This window comes from Cotesia glomerata, linkage group LG7 (assembly GCF_020080835.1).
Source record: "Cotesia glomerata isolate CgM1 linkage group LG7, MPM_Cglom_v2.3, whole genome shotgun sequence".
Classification (NCBI taxonomy): domain Eukaryota; kingdom Metazoa; phylum Arthropoda; class Insecta; order Hymenoptera; family Braconidae; genus Cotesia; species Cotesia glomerata.
In genome coordinates this window covers 3,770,746-3,792,187 of record NC_058164.1, presented here as the reverse complement: position 1 = coordinate 3,792,187, position 21,442 = coordinate 3,770,746, and the positions used below count along the sequence as shown (strand labels likewise).

The 21,442-nt window shown below is 26.1% G+C and overlaps 2 long non-coding RNA genes across 2 annotated transcripts; one reads left to right on the top strand and one right to left on the bottom strand.

The window, feature by feature from the left end:
* On the top strand, window positions 1-387 carry LOC123269405. Its single transcript, XR_006510399.1, has 2 exons — window positions 1-125; window positions 192-387. It is a non-coding gene; the product is annotated as an uncharacterized LOC123269405 (long non-coding RNA).
* Window positions 388-4,685: 4,298 nt separating this feature from the next.
* Window positions 4,686-21,401, bottom strand: LOC123269408. The gene is made up of 3 exons (XR_006510401.1): window positions 21,091-21,401; window positions 6,041-6,048; window positions 4,686-4,697 (listed from the first exon to the last, which is right to left on the bottom strand). It is a non-coding gene; the product is annotated as an uncharacterized LOC123269408 (long non-coding RNA).
* Window positions 21,402-21,442: the final 41 nt, after the last annotated feature.

Below are 21,442 nucleotides of genomic sequence, written 5' to 3'. Positions count from 1 at the left end.
GAAGTTATTACTGCGAAATAAAAAATAATAAAATAAATCTCTGTAATTATTATGAAATCAGATAAAAAGATAAATTAGCCATCGCGAATCAGACTGTGAATAATTATAACGTAAATATTGAATATGTAAGTTAATGAAATAATTTATTACATGCAAAATAATGAGTTTTTGATTTGAATTTTATGTTGCAGCTATGATGGCGGTTGCTTACTGTTTAATACTAGACACACCATCAATTACAGTCGACAAACCTTTTATCTGCGCAATAGTGGCGACTGATACGGGAATGCAACTTTTCAATGCACGCATTAATGACCCGACGTTAATTTAAATTTTATAATGTCATGTTGTAATTAAGACTAATAATATCTGGCTAATAGTGAGTCTAATTTAAAAAAAAAAAAAAAAAAAAAATAAGATATATAATAAATATAGGGTATGCATGGGTTACGTTTTTATGTTACGGTTCTCTCACATTCTATTCCACCTACTCAAAACTGTTTGACTTGAATTTAATTAAAATTATAATATATCTTTATGGATTTATCGTACATAGTGTGTAACCGATACCGTGGATACACAGCTATTTTTATTATTTTAAAATCGAGGAACAACAGATCGATGACGGTGCATCTTAAGCACCAAGAATCATCGGCATGAAAGATTACGTGTGTTTAATAACGGAGCTCAGAGACGCTTTCAAGATAGTCGAGGCCTAGCAAGTGCGACTGTATCACGACTATCTGCTGGTATTGTTTCCCGGTGAATTAATAGTAATTAAACTTATTTGTAATATTGTTTCTAGTTTTTTGTTAATCTTTTTTACTCGAGCATACTAAGAGACAAATTTATTTGCTGAGGGGAAAAATTAACTTGTGTTTAATAAAATGCTTATTCAGCTTTCTTCCTTTGATTATTATTTAATTTAGTATAGATGAAAATATTATTTGAATCCTGGTTAAAGTTTTATTTAAATAAAATCGCTGTTTATTGATATTCAATACATGTGTTGTTTGTATGCTCCACAAATTCAATTATGAATTTACTTTGTTACGTTAATTAATTTAGTACAATATAAATTTCATTCATTTAATAAATAAAATTCACATTTATACACTACAATATTCAATAATATAAGGTAAGAATTTTTACTAAATTCCAAGGACGTTTGTATTCGTGATGAATAAATTTATCTCTCAGCACGCTAGCGAGCGAATCCGTGATTAATTAATTAATAGGTCTAATTTTTAAATAAACAATTTCATAACTTATTTTGGTATCAAAATGTCTTTGACTCACCCACTCGATGCAATTTTTAAAATTCACCGGCAATATTTAGAAAAACAAAAATATCCAACTTTAATGACAAACACTTACCTGAAACAGAAAAAAATAAATAAATTATTATCTATCATAAATTTTAAAACAATTATTATGCAAATAAATATTTCAAGTTATGAGATTAGGTATTACTCAACTCTGTAATTAAATTATTTAAATATAAAATGACCTGATTATTTTCTGTATTATTACCTAAAGCTTACAAATTTTAATTGATTATCAAAAGTAAATAAATAAATTATTACTTAGAAGTACACTTAATTTAAAATTATAGCTCTTAAAATAAATATTTCACCTATCCTCGTTTATTAATTACTTTCGATTTTTGTTGCGTCGAAGTTAATTTTATGAAGACAAGTGTACTAATACTGATAACAAAAAAGGCTTATATCCGGTCTTCAATCGGTTATAAAATTTTTATTTACTTTTATGTGTGCACTGATCTGTATTTCTTACCAATCACCAATTGGTGTCAAACAATCTATTTATCTTTGATAAAATCGAGCTATATATTACGCACTTTTTACATGAGGTCTTCATTAAGTTTCCTTATGAATGATAAGTCTCAACTAAACATGGAAATCCGTAAGTTCATTCTATCTCTGCTTTTATAATTACAAAATTGTACTCATTGAATGCAATAAATAAATAATTATATTAATTTAATATTCACTCAGATCTAATTGTATTGGCCGCAATAATTATAACTGTATACTCAGATACAATAATCCCTACCGCAGATAATGAAGTGACTATTACCTATCTCCCAAAATCGAGCTTAAGGAAGTTAGAGCGAATCTAATGTAAAAAATAATTTCCAACTTTGAGCTTTGAAATTAAATATACGTATAAATAAATATGTCATCTATCTAATCCCAAAATTTAACAAAGATTCACCGTTTAGTTACTTAGATATTAAATTTTAAAAATCACATATTTTATCTCCTTACACACGGGCTCTTATGGCGGACAAACTTTTGTCGAGACTTTAATTATTTTTTTCAATATTAACCGCCAACTTTAACGGATAAAAAACTATACAACAGCTGAGAAAAAAGAAAAGGATAGAAATATAGTTACAGAGAGAGAAATGTTTAACTCACACACTCATCTACGTCTCAGTTATGGGTATAATCAAGCGCGCTATTGCCAAATCTGTTTATTTATTCCGGCAAGTAATAAATACCAAAGTCATTTTATTACTTTACTTTATTAAATAAGTAAAAATTATCAATTATTAAATTATTTAAATTATTTTAAATTAAAATAAAGAATTTTGACGGATATTGAGAAAACTAAAATTAAAAAAAAATTTTAACACTATTTTGACTCATTAGTTACGCTCGAACTTCCTTAATAAAATAATCTGAGTCAGTGAATAGGTTATGTATCACATAAACATTGGAATTAAAGCATAGCCATCTACCGAGAATACTTGCCAAAGAAATATTTAGTACCTGTTACTAAATATTATTTGGTGGAAATAAATATTTATTTCCATGTAATAAGGCTTTGTTCATATAAAGAAATCATTTATCAAACTGTAACAAATAATATTGATGGGTACAAAATATTTGTTTCTCCCAACTAAATGAATAAAAATTTTGTTACTAAATCAATTTAGTACTCCGTACTAAATCCTTCTATCAGTGTAACTAATCAAATGCAAAATCAGGTATCAGTACAGTAAAATTTATTTTTCAGCCGTCCATAACTATTAGCCAACAGCGACGAAACATCTGGGTAATCTCTATTTTGAAGTCAATCATCCATTCATGATAGTTATCACCAGCGACGAGTTTGTTATCTTGGCAGGTCGCGTTAAATATCCTAGCGCGATGTATTATTAATAATACCAAAAGTGTAACGTGTCGACATTTTCTAAAAATATAAGTAATTTTTTTTAATGTCCGGAAAAAACGCAATTAAAAAATTACAGTTTCTGTAGCAGTAAAAGAGACTACTAACAAAAAACCTGGAAAATTATTTTTAAATAACATTTTTACAAAATAAAATTCCAAGTATTGATTTTTACAACTCTAAAATGTATTTTTTACAAAATTTGTGAGAATTCAAACTTTAATTTTTCAATTTTTTTTATCTTGTAATTTTTTAAGAAAATTAATTAATACTAACAATCTTGCAGTCACTATGTCACTGCCGTGAATTTTGAAGTATAAATAAATAAAATTTTACTTTAAAAAATAAATAAATTTTTCATTAAAAGAAAATTTTCTAATCAGAAAGTCAATATGTATTGCTTTACTATACATTATCCTTCACAACATTTGTACATACCGATCATGACCTAATTGTGTGATAAATAAATAAATAAAGGAAGTAATAATATCTGTTAATATTATTAATCGCTTCTTTCAAAAATTTACAGAAGAAATATTCCACAAAAGCGGTTCAGTTATTTATGTCGTTATTTTTGAAAAGCATTAAAGCGGCACTGTCTAAACATGCGACACTTGAGGTCACTATTATTCACTTACATGTAATTCAATTCAATATACTTCTTATTCTTATTATTAAAGTAAATATCAAATACGCGCAACTCTATCGTCTTAATAACAATATCATTACTCAATTTTTGGGAAAATAAAAGTAAAAGTTATTAATACACTTGACGAGTCTATTGACGATTTATCTTTTTAATAAATTGATACCACAGAAATTAATAAATAGATTTAACAGACAGATTTTAATAATAAATAGATTTAATAGACTTTTTTATTACAACCAGCAATTTATTAAAATAATTTTATCTAGCATTAAGCACTTACGACAGTTTATCTTTTCGTTATCAGATTTTTGCTCGTAAAATAATTCTCAAGGTAAATAAATAATTGTGAATAAAAGTTACATATTTATGCTGTATTGAGTGTAATTTATATTTTAAATTTAATTTTTATTATTTTAGTTGTTTTTAAATTTCTTATTGATCAAAAATGAACTTTGTGTACTTTTGCAATGAATAGAATCCCCTTGAGCAGAGCATTGAAGGGTGATTGGATAAAAAATTCATGAAAAAAAATTTAGTCGTCCCCTCGAGCATTCAAGCGTAATCTTCAAATGCGTTTAAGTTAATTTTTAATGTTTCTTTTTATAGAAAGTAATCGAAATCAAATATTTAAGCGAATTTTCCAATCTTCTTTATTCTCTAGCTCGCGTTATTTATTTTAATAAATTTATTTATTTATGATTCAAAAAGTTATTATTATTAAAATTATTAGCGATCTTATCCATAGTTTATAATATATTAAATCGGTTCTTATTATCAGGATATTTAATATTTGATGTTAATTTAATTTTCATACAACGTTTCGCCACTTTTGCAGCTTCCTCAGGTACTACAACAGACAATAATCATAATTACATTTTACATTTATATACAAATAATACCAAATTAGTATTAACTTAACTAACAGATGAAATTAAACTAATTAAAATACACTATTAAAAATTACCTCAATCATAAACATCAACTGTTAAATTTATGTAAAATAATATCGGCATTCACACTGAAAAAAAAATTAACTTGATTCAAGATAAAAATTCTTGAACCAAGAATATAATTTTGAAGAGGGTAATTGTCTTGAATCAAGACGAAAAATTCTTGAATCAAGTAAAATTTCCTTAAATCAAGAATTTTCCTACTCAAATCAAGAATATTGTTCTTCAAAATTATATTCTTGGTTCAAGAATATTTTTTTTTCTGTGCATACGACTTAAAATTCTTTTTGTTGTTAGTATCATCTCACAATATTTTTAAATACTATTAGTTTAATTTGATCTGTTAGTTAAATTAATACTAATTTGGTATTATTTGTAAATAAATGTAATGTAATTATGATTATTGTCTGTTGTAGTACCTGAGGAAGCTGCGAAAGTGGCGAAACGAAATATTAAATATTCTGAAAATAAGAACCGATTTAATATATTATTATTATTATTATTATTATTGCTTGCATAAATATGGAGAAAATTTATTTTCATTGAAAAAAATTGTAAATTTTCAAATTTTTCAATAATTTTATAAAATAATGAAAATTTCAATAATAAAAGTAAATTTATAAATTTAAAAAATCCGTAATTTTCTCTAGAATAAAGTTTGTATTCAAAGAATCAGAATCTCAATTTCTTCAGAACTAAACAGCTTGAGGCAATTTTTACTTAGCGTTTCGTCGAAGGAATGCTGCCGGTGCTCTGAAAACTGGGCGCCAAAATAGCCGGTTAGCAATGCAGTCAGTGAGTCAAACACGCAGATATATATAATAGCATACATCGCACGCTTATAGTATATAATATATATATATATATATATATATATATATATACACTAGCTAATTCGCGATTCTCGGTATTAAAATTCACCTCCCTCTTTTATGTGATAATAAAAAATAAGTCTATCGATCGTTTTTATCTCTGTTGATCACACTCACTACATATTGTACTGAATTTCATGAAAATTACTTTTTAAATTATTAAAGTACAAGCTGAATAATAAAAAAATGCAATTTTTCAAAAGATTTCCCTACGAGTAGCCTAAAAAAAATATCAGGATTTATTTTTCTATTAATTTCAATCTTATCCAAATAAAATTACATACTTGTATAAAAAAATATGCGGCATGATTGAAAAAAGTTGTTTGTTTTATTGAAAATAAAAACCCAAGACAAGACACCATACCAACGCGTCTCGCTCGAGAAACCTTCACCTTGACCTTGAAGAGCATCGACCGTCCTAGCAAAGGTGAACCAGAGAAAAGAGATTATGTGGTCGACATATAATGCGTCATTTTCCTACTTGCGTAATTCATTGCTTCAGCAACAATGTTATTTTCATTCGATTTCATTATCATTATCATTATCATTATGATTGTCAGTGTTATTACAAACACAATATAGATAATGCAAACTTTTTATTTCACCTGATGGAAATAATTGCTTCCAACTAACCCATTAAATATTTTTTTAAATCAAAGGTATATAAATAAATTTTATCTTTAATGATTTGTTTCTAAACAGTAGCATTTGTTCATTTGTCGGTTTAATAACGACTCTTTTTATGATAAATTATTTATAAATAAATGTGACTCAATTTGCAATTGTAAGATGAAAGAATGTTTGTTTCTTAGAGGTTTGATATATTATAAATAAAATAATGTTATTGCAAAGGAAATTGCTTTGGAGATTGACGCACCAGCGATGGAAGACCAGAAAAATAATTTCAATCAAATACTATTTTTATGAATAAATTGAATAAGTATATTGAAGAAGCGTGGTGAAATAGGTGGATGCAAAAAGTTTCAATATAGAATGCCGCAGCGGATGTTTTTTTTTTTCGTTTCCGGATCGTAGAATAAATCATAATTTTTTTGTAATTCAAAAAACTAGATTTTATTACCTTTTTTTTTATGCAAATTAAATTATAAAAATTTTACGAAATAAAAATTTTATATTTTTTAATTTTTAACTAAACAATTTTTTATAAAAAATTGAAAAAAAAAAAAAATCAACTTATTATTTCATCAGAATAAATCAGAATTTTTTTTTGTAATTCAAAAAACTACATTTTATTTTTTTTTTTTAATGCAAATTAAATTATAAAAAATTTATATTTTTTAATTTTTAACTAAATAATTTTTTGTAAAAAATAAAAAAAAAAAATCAACTTATTCTTTCGTCAAAATAAACCATAATTTTTTTTTGTAATTCAAAAAACTACATTTTATTTTTTTTATGCAAATTAAATTATAAAAATTTTATAAAATAAAAATTTGGTATTATTTTTATATTCTAATTTTTAATAAAATAATTTTTCGTAAAAAAAAAAATCAATTTATTCTTCAATAAATTTTATTTAAATCATTGAATTTAAAATAACAGTAAATTTTAATGAAATAAAAATAACGATTTTTAAGTAAATTCCACACATTTTTAAAGATTTATATTCTATTTACTGAAAATCAATAATAATTAATATATTTTGAATACAGAAAGAAGTAAAATAATATTTGAGTAGTAAAAAATAAAAAAATGTTTAAAGTAACTGATTTAAAGAAAGATAACACCGAAAGTTATCTGATTGACTATTAATGAAATAAAATAGGAATTATTTATATTTACATTTAGATTCAAATATTCAAGTATAAGTATAAGTAATATGAAGCGCAACCACGAGTTTATTGAACTGACAGGTATATAAATTCAAATGAACCTGACACACCTCGGTATCAATAAAATAATATCCAACAAAAACTAACATAAACAGTTATATTAATATAATGACACAGAAAGCGAGTAGACTGCATCGACGTTTAAATTGCATGCGGTACAAGATCTCCTGGATCTTTTATTTGCAATACCAACACGCGTTCGACTTGCATGTCTCGATTGGATTTTTTGTGGTATTGTATAGATGTATCATGTGTGTTTTGTATCAATATATTAAATGGACAGTATATAATACAATATAATAACACGTATGCGTTTGTCTTCACTCATCACTTCTTTTCATTATATTATATTCCATTGAATGTGTATTAACTTATGTTACCAGATTATATAACCGAGGATAATAGAATGTAGGCGCGGTAATCCATTACGTTGACCAACTTATTACTATCGTGAGAGAGAATAATAAGAAGAGTGTAAAATTAACGTGGCAATTTTGCGTAGGAATTTCATAATTTACCAAAATTATAAATTACGAGTGAGTATAAGTAATAAAACCACACAGTAAAAAATTTTTCGTCATTGTGTAAAGTGTAAAAATGTTTGTGTAGAATTTAACATTTTAGTGTGTAGAATTTAACATTTTAGTATGTTGATTCAACACAATAGAGTGTTGATTCAACACAGATTGTGTAAAAAAAAGTCATCGACACAAATTTTTGTGTTAAATTTGACGAAAAATTTTTTACTGTGCAACAGACTAGACACAACTATTTTATTTTATTAAATTAAATTAAATTAAGTTAAATACACAGAAAGAAAAATTTCTTGCCTGGAGAACAAAATTCTCGGCTCAAGAAAATTTTTGGGTGCATGAAGGAAGACCAAAGTTGTGTTGACCAAAGTAAAAATTTTTCTTGAAATTCTATTCTTGGTGGAAGTCATTTTTTCTTAATTCAAATTATCATAAATACTTGATACAATAAATTTTTATATTTGATCAAGATTTTTAGATACTATAGGGAAGCAGCGCCACCTACTTCAGCTGAGAAAAAAATTTTCTCACGTTGAGAAAATTTTTCTCTTGAATATTTGATACCCGTTTTATATTATTTTAGCGTGCAATTATACATATTGAATGAAAAAAAATGATGAAATATTATTTGATCTTCTCATTTGACATATTAATCAATAAAAATATTAATGAAAATTTACTTTTATCTTTATATTTAATTTTTTGGAGCAAGAGAGAAATTTTCTTAACAGGCGAGACCATCTTTTTCTCGCTTTGCTCTCACGGAGTTCAATGGAACTATCTCTGTCGCACTCCCAACAGCAGAGAAATTGCAGTTTCGATTGGTTTCACGAAACGAATGAAATTTTTGAAAAAATTGAAAAAAATCGCTTTGTGGTGAAATAGTTTATTAAATTATCTTTTATCTCTAAAAACGTTTTTTCAAAATTTCCATTCGTTTCGCTAAGCCAATTGAAACTGCAATCACTGGTCTCGGTTGTTAAGACAAGATAATTTACTTCTATCAAGAACTAAATTTTTTGGCGCAAGAGGCTGAATTTTCTCAAAACAACAAGATTTTCTTGACTTACCCTAGACTGGTCAACAAACGCGACCTAACGACTTTGGTCGAGTGATGAGGGATTTGCCGCAATGCTTTTAGAGCGTACAGTGTTGCCCAGTTCATACACGTTTGACAGGCAGAGACTAGAGGTGTTTTCGGCAACGCCGCGGACAAAAAACTACTTACAACTCTGGTCAAGCGATGAGGAAAGCCCCGCAAATTTTTTTAAGAAATTTTTTTTCAGCAATTTAACGTTTTTGAAGATGTTTGAAAAAATTATTAATATATTCTAAAATGTTCAAGGAATAAATTCAAATTTTTTTGAATAATTTTAGTAAATATTGAAGATGTAATAAACAAAATATAATTGAGCGCGGCGTCACGATCATAGGGTGACCAGTCTAAGGTTAAATAAATTTTCTTGGATCAAGATACGTATTTCTTAAAGCAAGAGAATTAATTTTGTTGGAATAAGTGAAATTTCTGGTGTCGAAAAATTATTTTTTCCGCTCAAGAAAATAATTAGGAAGAAAAATATTTTCTTGGCTCAAGTGAACCTTTTTTTTCTGTGTAAATTAAATTAAATTAAATAGACAAGAAGTAAAACACGAGATCCGCATTATAGAGATAAGAAAAAAAAATAATTAAAAATTGAACTAAATATATATTTAAGCATAATTCTGATAAGAAAAAATATACGGAGCTGTGGTCGTTATTAATTATTTATTAATTGAATAGACTGAATAACTAAACCGTTAATTACTATAATTGATAGTAAGAAGTTCAAGTTAAGTAATTGAGTAAATTATGTTCGGATGTGATCCGAGAATCCGCTGGTAATTTCAGCAAGAAAAAATGTATATTACGGAGTATAGAGTATGATGATGTTGGATTACATTACAGTTATCTCTTGTGTTACTATTGCGTTCCACCTACTCGAGTCTATTTGACTTGAATGTATTTATAATTATAATTATCCATAGACACTCTATTCGGTGAGTGTGTAACCGATACCGTGGATACACAGCTATTTTTATTATTTTAAAATCGAGGAACACCAGATCGATGACGGTGCATCTTAAGCACCAAGAATCAACGGCATGAAAGATTACGTGTGTTTAATAACGGAGCTCAGAGACGCTTTCAAGATAGTCGAGGCCTAGCACGACTGTATCACGAAGATCTGCTGGTATTGTTTCCCGGTGAATTAATAGTAATTAAACTTATTTGTAATATTGTTTCTATTTTTTTGTTAATCTTTTTTACTCGAGCACACTAAGAGACAAATTTATTTGTTGAGAGGAAAAATTAACTTGTGTTTAATAAAACGCTTATTCAGCTTTCTTCCTTTGATTATTATTAAATTTAGTATAGATGAAAATATTATTTGAATCCTGGTCAAAGTTTTATTTAAATAAAATCACTGTTTATTGATATTCAATACATGTGTTGTTTGTATGCTCCACAAATTCAATTATGAATTTACTTTGTTACGTTAATTAATTTAGTACAATATAAATTTCATTCATTTAATAAATAAAATTCACATTTATACACTACAATATTCAATAATATAAAGTAAGAATTTTTACTAAATTCCAAGGACGTTTTTATTCGTGATGAATAAATTTATCTCTCAGCACGCTAGCGAGCGAATCCGTGATTAATTAATTAATAGGTCTAATTTTTAAATAAACAATTTCATAACTTATTTTGGTATCAAAATGTCTTTGACTCACCCACTCGATGCAATTTTTAAAATTCACCGGCAATATTTAGAAAAAAAAAAATATCCAACTTTAATGACAAACACTTACCTGAAACAGAAAAAAATAAATAAATTATTATCTATCATAAATTTTAAAACAATTATTATGCAAATAAATATTTCAAGTTATGAGATTAGGTATTGCTCAACTATGTAATTAAATTATTTAAATATAAAATGACCTGATTATTGTTTGTATTATTCCCTAAAGCTTACAAATTTTAATTAGATTCCAATATCTTTGAACTTTTTCCTTTTCCAATGCTATATTAGTACCCCGATCTCAAATATTCAACTAAAAGATAGTAATTAATCTATGCCGAAATAACAATCACACTTGATAATAAATTAATCTGGTAATTAAGCGTATATAGCAATCTATTATCACACTATAACTCGTGCTGATGCGATTAAATGACCAAACATTACAAGACAGCACACATAATAACACACCAACACGATGGTAATCTGTCTCATAAAGTTGAGCCTAATGACCTAGCCAGAACCTTAGACTTGATGACCTTCCGAAGCAATTTGTTGAAATAAAAATTATTTACACCGTGTTAATAACCTGACACTTTTTATTTTCAGCCACCACGTGGTTACGTGGTAATTTGACGAATTAAATTTTAATTAACTTCTTATCTAAATTAATATTTGTCATAATTAAAAATTAATTAAAATAATTTTCAAAACAATTTCATTAGACATTAATTAATTTTTTTAATAAGAATATATGTTGATATTTAAAAGATTTATTATTCTTTTAATGAGTTTAAAAGTATTACTTTAAATAAACTAGTGTTATTTCATTCAAACTTTGTTTGATGTTACAGAAAAGTGTTTAATTTTTTTATTAAAAAAAAAAAAAAATTAATTATACCTAAGTCACACTGATCGTAGCCAGAAAACATGACGACAACCATGATGAACAAGTAAAAAAAAACTCAACACTTTTTTATAAATCCAAATTGGCAATCACACGCGATAAAAGTTTATTAATCAAAATAAAACGATAAAAATAAAAGGTATAAAACTTTAGAATTTTAATTGTTACAGTTAATTACGTAGGATGTGTGCAGTACGATCGCATGAAACCTAGTGAGAAGTGAGCGGATAAGAATGAATCAACCCCCTACCAGTAGAGCTAACTTTCCGACAACAATCACCCCCACTAAAAAACCCCACATGGAAAAAAGTAAACTGTAATATTCACTCTTATTACGGTTAATTTTTATAGTTTCAAACAGTAAAGCGGACATCGGGGTGGCAATAATATAAATATTACAGAACTTAATGTAGAAAGTATATAAGCCTCAATTTATAATTTAATATCCAAAATAAGTGATTAGTAGCTGTCACTATAGTAAATAACGACTCTTTCATCTTAAAAAATTACAGTTTCAAACAGTAAAAATTGCCATTTCAATATATATAGTCCATATTATGAGAAGGGGAACTCAGATGAAAGAGAAGGGGGTCTCACTCTGGAAGAATTTAACATTTGAAACAGTCAAAATTATACTTTTAAAATATACATTTTACCAGTTCAACCAAGTCAATAATTACAGTTTGATTTTTAGTGTTGCGTTTAAAATTTACCATTTTACTTTGTAAATATTGACGTTGCTTGTATTAGAAATTTATTAACTTTATTTTATACTTTTTACATATCATAAAATCATTTTTAAGGTACGAAATGATAAATATCAAAGTCTGAATTCTTAATTATTATACTTTAACATTTTAGACATTTACATTGCGAATATTACTGTTTGAAATAGTATTTTCTTCCATGTAAAGAGTAAATTGTAACGTTTAAATGGTAAATGGTAAATATTATATAGTGAATAGTATAATCATGATTTTACTGTTTGAAATGGTAATTTTTAGCAGTTGATCATTACTTATTATAAATCGACTGTTATTTATTACAGTTTACTTTTTTCCGTGCAACTAAACGCGACTTAAATGAGGTGTAATATATGTACCTGCTGTATTTATTTATTATCTATTATCTATTATTTTTTATAAAATTTGTTATCACTGGATTTATCTGGTCGCAACTTGACTGTCTAGTATTTTTACAGTAGACATAAAAATTTAGTACACATTGTACATTGTCTGGATTAATATACTTGGCTTATTATATATTTTATATTTAACTTCTATTCATTGTGTTGTATTGTGATGTGTCGAAAGTTTACGTGACGTGACATGATGGCAGGTAAAAAATGAGCGTACCGGTGATTGAATTTAAAAGGATGAAATGGTTAAAATTATAATTAAAATAAAAAACTCTCTTTTCATTACTATAAATATAGTAAAAATAAAAAATAGTAAATCGCTGAGTAAATATAAAGAGTGGAAAGTGCAGTTAGTCACGTTTAACAAATGTACCAATGACGCACGCGCCAATTTCAGTTGATTCAACACATGTATTAAGAATATAAGATACAAGAACTACCAGCTAGAATTGTCTCTCTGTGTCACGCCGTTATAATCAAACTTTAACTCAAACTCCATTACTACATCTAGCTCTGTATCTGTATCTAATATGTATTTTTGTATTTTTACAGTGTGCCTACTTAATTCTATACTACTATACTACTATGCTGCGCGTGCTGAAAGCGACATACAAAGTTACTGCATTAAGCTCGAACTACACTAGTTTACTTATATTAATATAACCATATTTATTATTCCGAGCCGACTATCTTTTTAAGTTGATCGTAATGAGTAATGCAAGGCCTTACCTACTTTATACACTATACTCGAATTGAATTATATCAAAGCATATATGAGAAAGTAGGGTTTCTTTACAAGATAGCAATTATCAAAAAAAAAAAAATTGTAGTTTAGAATTTAAAAAAAATAAAAAATTAAATTTAAGAGTAGAAAATATTTTTAAGAATATTTAATTAACAAAGAAATTGATTTTTTTGTAAAAAAAAATCATGAAATTTTTGTTTATAATAAAAGTAGATTTTTTATAAGAATATCTTTAAAAGTACTTCGTTTTTTTTACAATAAAATTAACTTTGTTAATTATTGCACGACTCATGATGCAAAGCATCAGAGAGTACTTTATGATCGAAGAATTTTTTTCGCCTCATTTAGGCAACTATTTTTATTATTATAGTCTTGTTAGTTCCCAGAATCAATATATTTTGCATACTATTGTCATGATAATTTAATGGAGATTTATTTGAAACTTTTCAAAGATTGATTTAGTGCAATAGAAACGGAAAAAAACATCAAAATAGGTAAAAAAATTTTCCTGTCTGTCATGTGTAAAACTCTGAAAACACTGTAACTTTCGAAAAAATGCATTAATTGAGTTGAAATTTTTTTTTTTAATTCTTTGAAAGAATTGTAGGTCACCAAATGCGAATAGCTAGGTAATTCAGTGTCGTTTATGTACATACAATTAATAAAATAAAACAAAAACCAGTAAAACCAATAAAACAAAGACTGGATTTCTATATATATTGTGTACATTTATCCCACTAAAGACACTTGCACATTATCGTGCTATTTTAGCTGTTTTATATATTTTTTTCACATTTTTTATTTTATTAATATTTCATAATTAAATGAGCATTATGAGTCGTGCACTTTTGGATTTTCCAAACTTTTTTTTATTATTTAAGTTGAAAATTATTTTCTACTTTAAAATTTGGTTTTCGGTTGATAGTTAATTTTCAAACATGTTTTTCTCATGAATAAGATAAATTTTATTAAGATAAATTAAATCTTAAATTATCTATCAAAGACCAAAACGCTTTTTTGGAAAATTTTCATATATTTATACATGAAATGCGTTTTAAGATTCCATTTGTTGTACAAGTATGACAGAGATATTTCCGTTTGTCCAATAGAAGGTGAGAGAAAAAAAAATTGAAAACCTTTCTTAAATTATTTTGTCATTGATCCTAGATACGTGTAAAAATTTTAAAATTAATCAGACGTTTCAAAGGCGGTAAAAATGACGTTGAAAGATTCCGTTACATAAATACATCCATACAGGTCAAGCTAATGAAAGCAATATAAAAAAAATGAATCATCATCAGTAATTTTTTCCCTTCAACACTCAATACATTACATTATTTATTTATAAACAAATATTTCACGAACAGGTTACTTTATCTAAATTATTTTATCCTTGACAGAAAATTCAAACCGAATGACGAAAATAAAATATTCAAAGCAGTAAAACTTAAAACTTCAAGCCGACTCCTTAATTATATCAATAAACTCTTAATTGTAAATTTCCAAAAAATAAAAAAACAAACAAACTTTCTCAATTGGGAAAAATCTTAAATATAAGCAGGTGAAATTGTCAATTGCGGTCAATAACACCTGCGTGAGGCCCACGCTGGTAGCGTTGAGTTGCATTCCACCTGCGTCCTTCTAACCAATATATCCTACCTATATTACAATATACCTACTGTAGTAATATTAATACATACTGTCCTATTCTATGCAATTCATACACGAACACACCCTTCATACTCACGTTACAATTTACATGAACACGCCGCGCCCTTTTATTTATTTTATTTTTCATCTCTATCTTTATCTTATATCGTATAGACCCGAGATATATCTTTATAAATATATAAATAAATAATAAACACAGACAATGTGATTTTTATTTACATTATAGGCAGCCGTAGCCTTTCTCCAATCTTCCATCATTAGATTCTCGGTTTAAAAAACGCCTACGACACGTCTTTTCTTATTCTTGTCCTAAAGAAAAGAGGTGGAAGTGAAAAAAATCAATAACTATCTTCTTACCGTGTTTTACTCGTTATTTATTTATTTATTTTTTTTTTCTTTCTGCAAGACTTAAATTGCCGGTTAGATTTTCTGTTTGCTATTTAGAGGAGCGCAGATCGAGCTTGCGGTTATCCTCCGTTACGCGAAATAAACGCACGTGATGTGGTGCATGTACGTCTTATTATTATTTGGTTGTATTGCCGCGGTTGACGGAAATTACGGAAATATTAATATAACTTGAGTAAAAACGTTTTGTGAAATAAATATTACAGAAAATAAGAGAGAATTATTTTATGTGAAATAATTAAATTTTTAAAAAATATGTTTATGTTTATGAATATTAAAACAGAGCATCAAGAAATTAGAAATATTAATTTGTTAATAAACAGTCTAATAACTAACTGGCTTGTTAACTATTTAAAACTTTCACGGTAATTAGTTGTGCTTTATTAAATTTCTTTTTATCAATTTAATCTTGGGTACTTTCGACTTGCATGCTAACAAGCTCACTTAATTGTCAACAACCGAGTAATCTAATAAAATTTAAGATTTTTATTGTTGATAATTTACAGCGAAATGCGTTTTAATATCAGGTTAATTTTTTATGTTGATATAAATTAGGAGAATAGTGTCGTGAAACTTTCCCAAGATTTACCGGAAACACCGAACCCAGCAACCGTGACCTTGTATATGTATACTAAACTATACTTCCATGGTCACAGACTGGTGATTACGCCCTTTTATGCTACACACTCCTTAAATTTTCTTCTGATTATGATTGATTGTTTTTTACTTGGCTTTAAACTTTTGTTGGATTTTATTTTTTATTTAAATTACTCCAAGCTACGTCGTTGAGCAACGTATTGTCTTGTTATATTAAATGTTAAATCATGAGACCGGTGAAGTTTTTTTTGGATAAATATCAAGTTAATGATTGTATGAAACATCTGGACAATTGCGTAAGAAAAAGTTTTAAATACTTTGGAGTTTTTTTTTAATAATTATTTTTGTAATGGAAATTATAAATTTTATTTATAAGGGTGAAATTTGTTTATTCTATAAAATTAGCAACCATGCAGTCACTATGTGACTGCCGGGACTTGTGAAATATAACTAAATAAAATTTTGCTTTATTAAATAATGACTTTTGTTAAACTGCACTGTAATTTTTTAAATATTGATGTTTTTAAAGATATAAGCTCATCCCGATGTTACACTCATCAAGAGCTTTCATTTGAGTACCCACATGCATTTTGATATATTTTTCATATATATACATATACGTAATATATATAAATATATAAAAAATTGATGTGGGTACTCAAATGAAAGATCTTGATTAGTGTAACATTGGGATGAGCTTATATCTTTAAAAATATCAATATTTCACAAGATACAAGGTCATTTCTTAATTATTGACATTTTTAAAGATATAAGCTCATCCTGATGTTACACCCATCAAGAGCTTTCATTTGAGTACCCACATGCATTTTGATATATTTTTCATCCATACATATATATAATATATATAAATATATAAAAAATTGATGTGGGTACTCAAATGAAAGATCTTGATGAGTGTAACATTGGGATGAGCTTATATCTTTAAAAATATCAATATTTCACAAGATACAAGGTCATTTCTTAATTATTGACATTTTTAAAGATATAAGCTCATCCTGATGTTACACTCATCAAGAGCTTTCATTTGAGTACCCACATGCATTTTTATATATTTTTCATATATAAATATATCTAATATATATAAATATATGAAAAATTGATGTGGGTACTTAAATGAAAGGTCTTGATGAGTGTAACATCGGGATGAGCTTATATTTTTAAAAATGTCAATATTTCACAAGATACAAGGTCATTTCTTAATGATCTTTCTAGAGATAGAGCATTTTCGAATGTAGCTTAAATACTTATCATCATTAATTGACTATTGGTGAGAATGATATGAAACCTTGAAAAGGCACAAATTTGAGTCAAGACCTTTCTAATGATACCAAATTTAACCATAAAAACCTATTTTATTTTATAAATATACTGGCTACAAAATTTTTCTTATTCTCTTAATAACGTAGATTATAGAAAATTTATTTAATTTTCTATTATTAATATTTGATTGTATTTTAAAATTTTTGTAAATATTTTCTAACTTTTGTTACTCGAAAAAATTTCCACTAAAAAAATTTATTATATAAAAATAACTAAAAATATTAACTCCAAAAGCCTGACCTTACATCATCAATCTGAAAAATACATTTTAAAATAAGTATAAAACCTCCCAAGAAAAAAATAAAATCCAGGCAATAAATCAAATTAGAATAGTACAGAGCAAAGTATATCTATGCAGTAAATTATTTGCATGAATCACGCGAGAGCGTACCCTTGCAAACCGAATTAATTACTAGAAATTAAAATACAAATATATGCCGAAACAAAAATAAACTCCGCAAAATTTTTAAAACTAACTCATATGCTGATGAATGGAGACCGAGCTAATATAAGAGCTAAGTACGACCGTGAGCTAATGTTAGTTTCATTTTAAAATAATTACACACAATCGCACTAACAATCCCAGTCCAGTAGTTAGTAATAAGTTCACATGTGTACAATACAATAAACCAACAGCAGAACCGCGAATTATTAGTATAAATATAATTTTTAGTTTGCATTGTCATCGTTCTTGTACTCATACTATACTGAAATAAACAAACTAAAAAATATAAATGTGTCATGATACGATAAATTGATTCTAAGACTCGACAATTGCTCGAATCACTTGTCAAACGTCAAATTTAATTTATTAAAAAATAAATACTACTAAACATTATCAATAAATTTACTATTAATTTATAATATTTTTTGATTTATAAAAAGAATTTTAATTTTTTTATAATGCTTATCACAATTGCTTATTATTTTTTTTATTGACATTTTAATTTAGTTGAAAATTTATAATTTTGTTTGAAAAAAAATGATATTAAAGTTAGCAGTCTTAACAATTTTTTAATTTTATTTAACAAACAAATTTGTTTTGAAAAATTATTTTTAGAAAAATTGCAATTTTAATTTTTTATAATTTCTACATGTCAATTTTTTTTCCATAATTTATTTGTTTAAAAAATGTTAAATGTCGGCTAAATTAATTTTCATTGAAAAAAATTTTTTTCAAATGTAGAACTTTATTTTTAAAAAATGTATCTTAATATTTATTCTGTTAAAGTAATAAAAATATAACTGTAAAAATTTATTTTAGAGTCATATCTATTGATTGAGATTTCATATCAGTAAATATATTATTTGGAGTGAAAAAAACCTTAATGAAAAATTTTTAATAAATAGGTAAGACATTCAACTATTTTTTAGAAATTTATAAAAAAAATTATTTAGAGAAATTAAATTAAATTTTTTATGTTATTTATTTTTGAAAATATTTTTTTTTACACATTTTTTAATTACACAAATAATTTTTTTTATCAATAGAAAATTATTAAAAGCTAAACTAATGAATAAAAAAAAATATCTTCTGTCAACTAATTTTATGAAAATTAATGTAACACATTTAATAATTTTGAAAATTTTTTAACACATAAATTATGACAAAAAAAAATAAGAAAAAAAATTGACACCTAGAAATTTAAAATAAAAAATGCAATTTTTTTTAAATATTTTTTTGGAATAAATCTTTTTGTTAAATAAAATTAAAAAATTGTCAAGTGACAGCTAACTTGAATACTAATTTTCACAATAAAATAAAATCTTTATAACACTAAAGTTAGCCGACGTTTTTAATTTTTGGATATTTTTTCATTTATTAAATAATAACTAAAAAATATTTTTTAGAAATTGCACTTATAGTGTTTCAAGTTTTTTATAAATGAAAAATTTTTTTTTATTATTTTTTAATAATTTTGTTAATAAAAAAAAATGATAAAAATTTTTAGGTGTCGACTAACTTAATTTTCATAAAATCTTTATAAACACAAAAATGATGGAAAGTCTAGTCTATTTATAGAATAAATTTGTGACCAAGAATTTTAGCACTTAGAACCAACTTATTCCAACCAAACAATAAAGTGTAGACACGTTAACTTAAACTCTTAACTTTACTAAAGTATACTAACTATTACACTTGTTATTTTTTTAGCACATTCTTTTTTCACACCCGGTTCTTTTTTTCTCAGTTTAATTCACGAGGGAGGATAAAAATACGGCTGCCAGGGCCAGGACAGCCATAATACCTCGACGCAGTTTATGAACACATGTGTCGGCTTGTTAACGCTAAATAGTACGATACTATATAATATATTTATAGAAAATTCGGGCATTGAATTTAATTTAATTATCAAGAAAAAAAAAAGAATAAAAATTACCTCCGAAAATTATCAATGACATGAAAATTAGCAGTCGCTTGACAATTTTTTATTTGTTTTTAATAAATAAATTTGCTCCGAAAAATTATTTCTAAAAAATTGAATTTTTTAATTTTTTAAATACCAATTTTTTTTTCCATAATTTATTTATGAAAATTAAATTAGCCGACATTTCAAAATTTTTAGATTTTTTTTTATTGAAAAAATTATTAAAAACAAATAAAAAAAAAAAATGTCACTTGTAAAAAACTTCAAAAACTGTAAGTGAAATTTTTTAAAAATATTTTTTTGTTTTAATTTAATTATTAAAAAAAATTCAAATAATTAAAAACGTCGGCTAACTTTAGCATCATATTTATTTGTTAAAAAAATTCTAAAAATTGTTAAATGTCTGTGAAATTAATTTTCATAAATTATCATTAGAATTATAATTACTAATTACGACCTTGACAATGACAATGTCCAAAAATTTGTTTCCAAAAACAAATAAAATATTTTAAATTTCCAACGATGCCAAGTAAAATTTTTAGAACTTAAATTTTCATTGTTGATAAAAAAAATTAGTCTAAAAATTAAAAAATGAGAGAAGAATTATTAAAAAATTTTTGACATAAAATAAAAAAAAAAAAAAAATTATAATTATAATTTATAATGAAATAGTAGTTGAAATGATAGACAGAGGGTGGTGATATGTTCACCTGGCTACAACATTCCCCCACATTGATCTAGGGCTGTCAAAAAAAAAATCTCCCACGTTCAACGACCTGACAGACAATAATCCTGGATAAAACCTGTCACTCTAAATAAATAACTTGTAATTTTTTAAACTAGCACAAAATAGATTAGCGGGAAAAATATAGCTCTAATAACTTGATATAAAATCGGCGAGGCTCCATGCCCGTTGACCCGGAGATCAAACGTGCAGATGGCGATATTTTTTATCAGACAATGCACCACCTCAGAGCTGTTGTTTTATTATGTAACGGGTGATTGGTGATCGGGCAATTGTTTGTGATAGTCATTTGTTACAAACCTGTGATTATTTTATAAATTACCTCGATTATTTGCGAGCTCGTTATTTTCCTCCTTATTGTCAGCCATCTTAGCACCAGTCACTGGTTGGTCACACAATTCTACTAACCACTGTTAAACTACCAATGCACGACGGGTAAAAACAAACCGAGAAGTTTCATTTGCAACACGCACTGGCTAGCGCGACGCATGCGCCATCTATGTGGCATATATTGGTACTAATTTTCAGGGATGTAACGGAATATTTTTTCGCCCGGAGTTTTGGAAAATTTTTGTAAATAAAAGATTTTGTGTGGTGATTAAACAAGTTGATTATTAACTAGATAATTTATTTAATTATAACAATAAAGTTAGCCGAAATTTTTGATTTTTTTA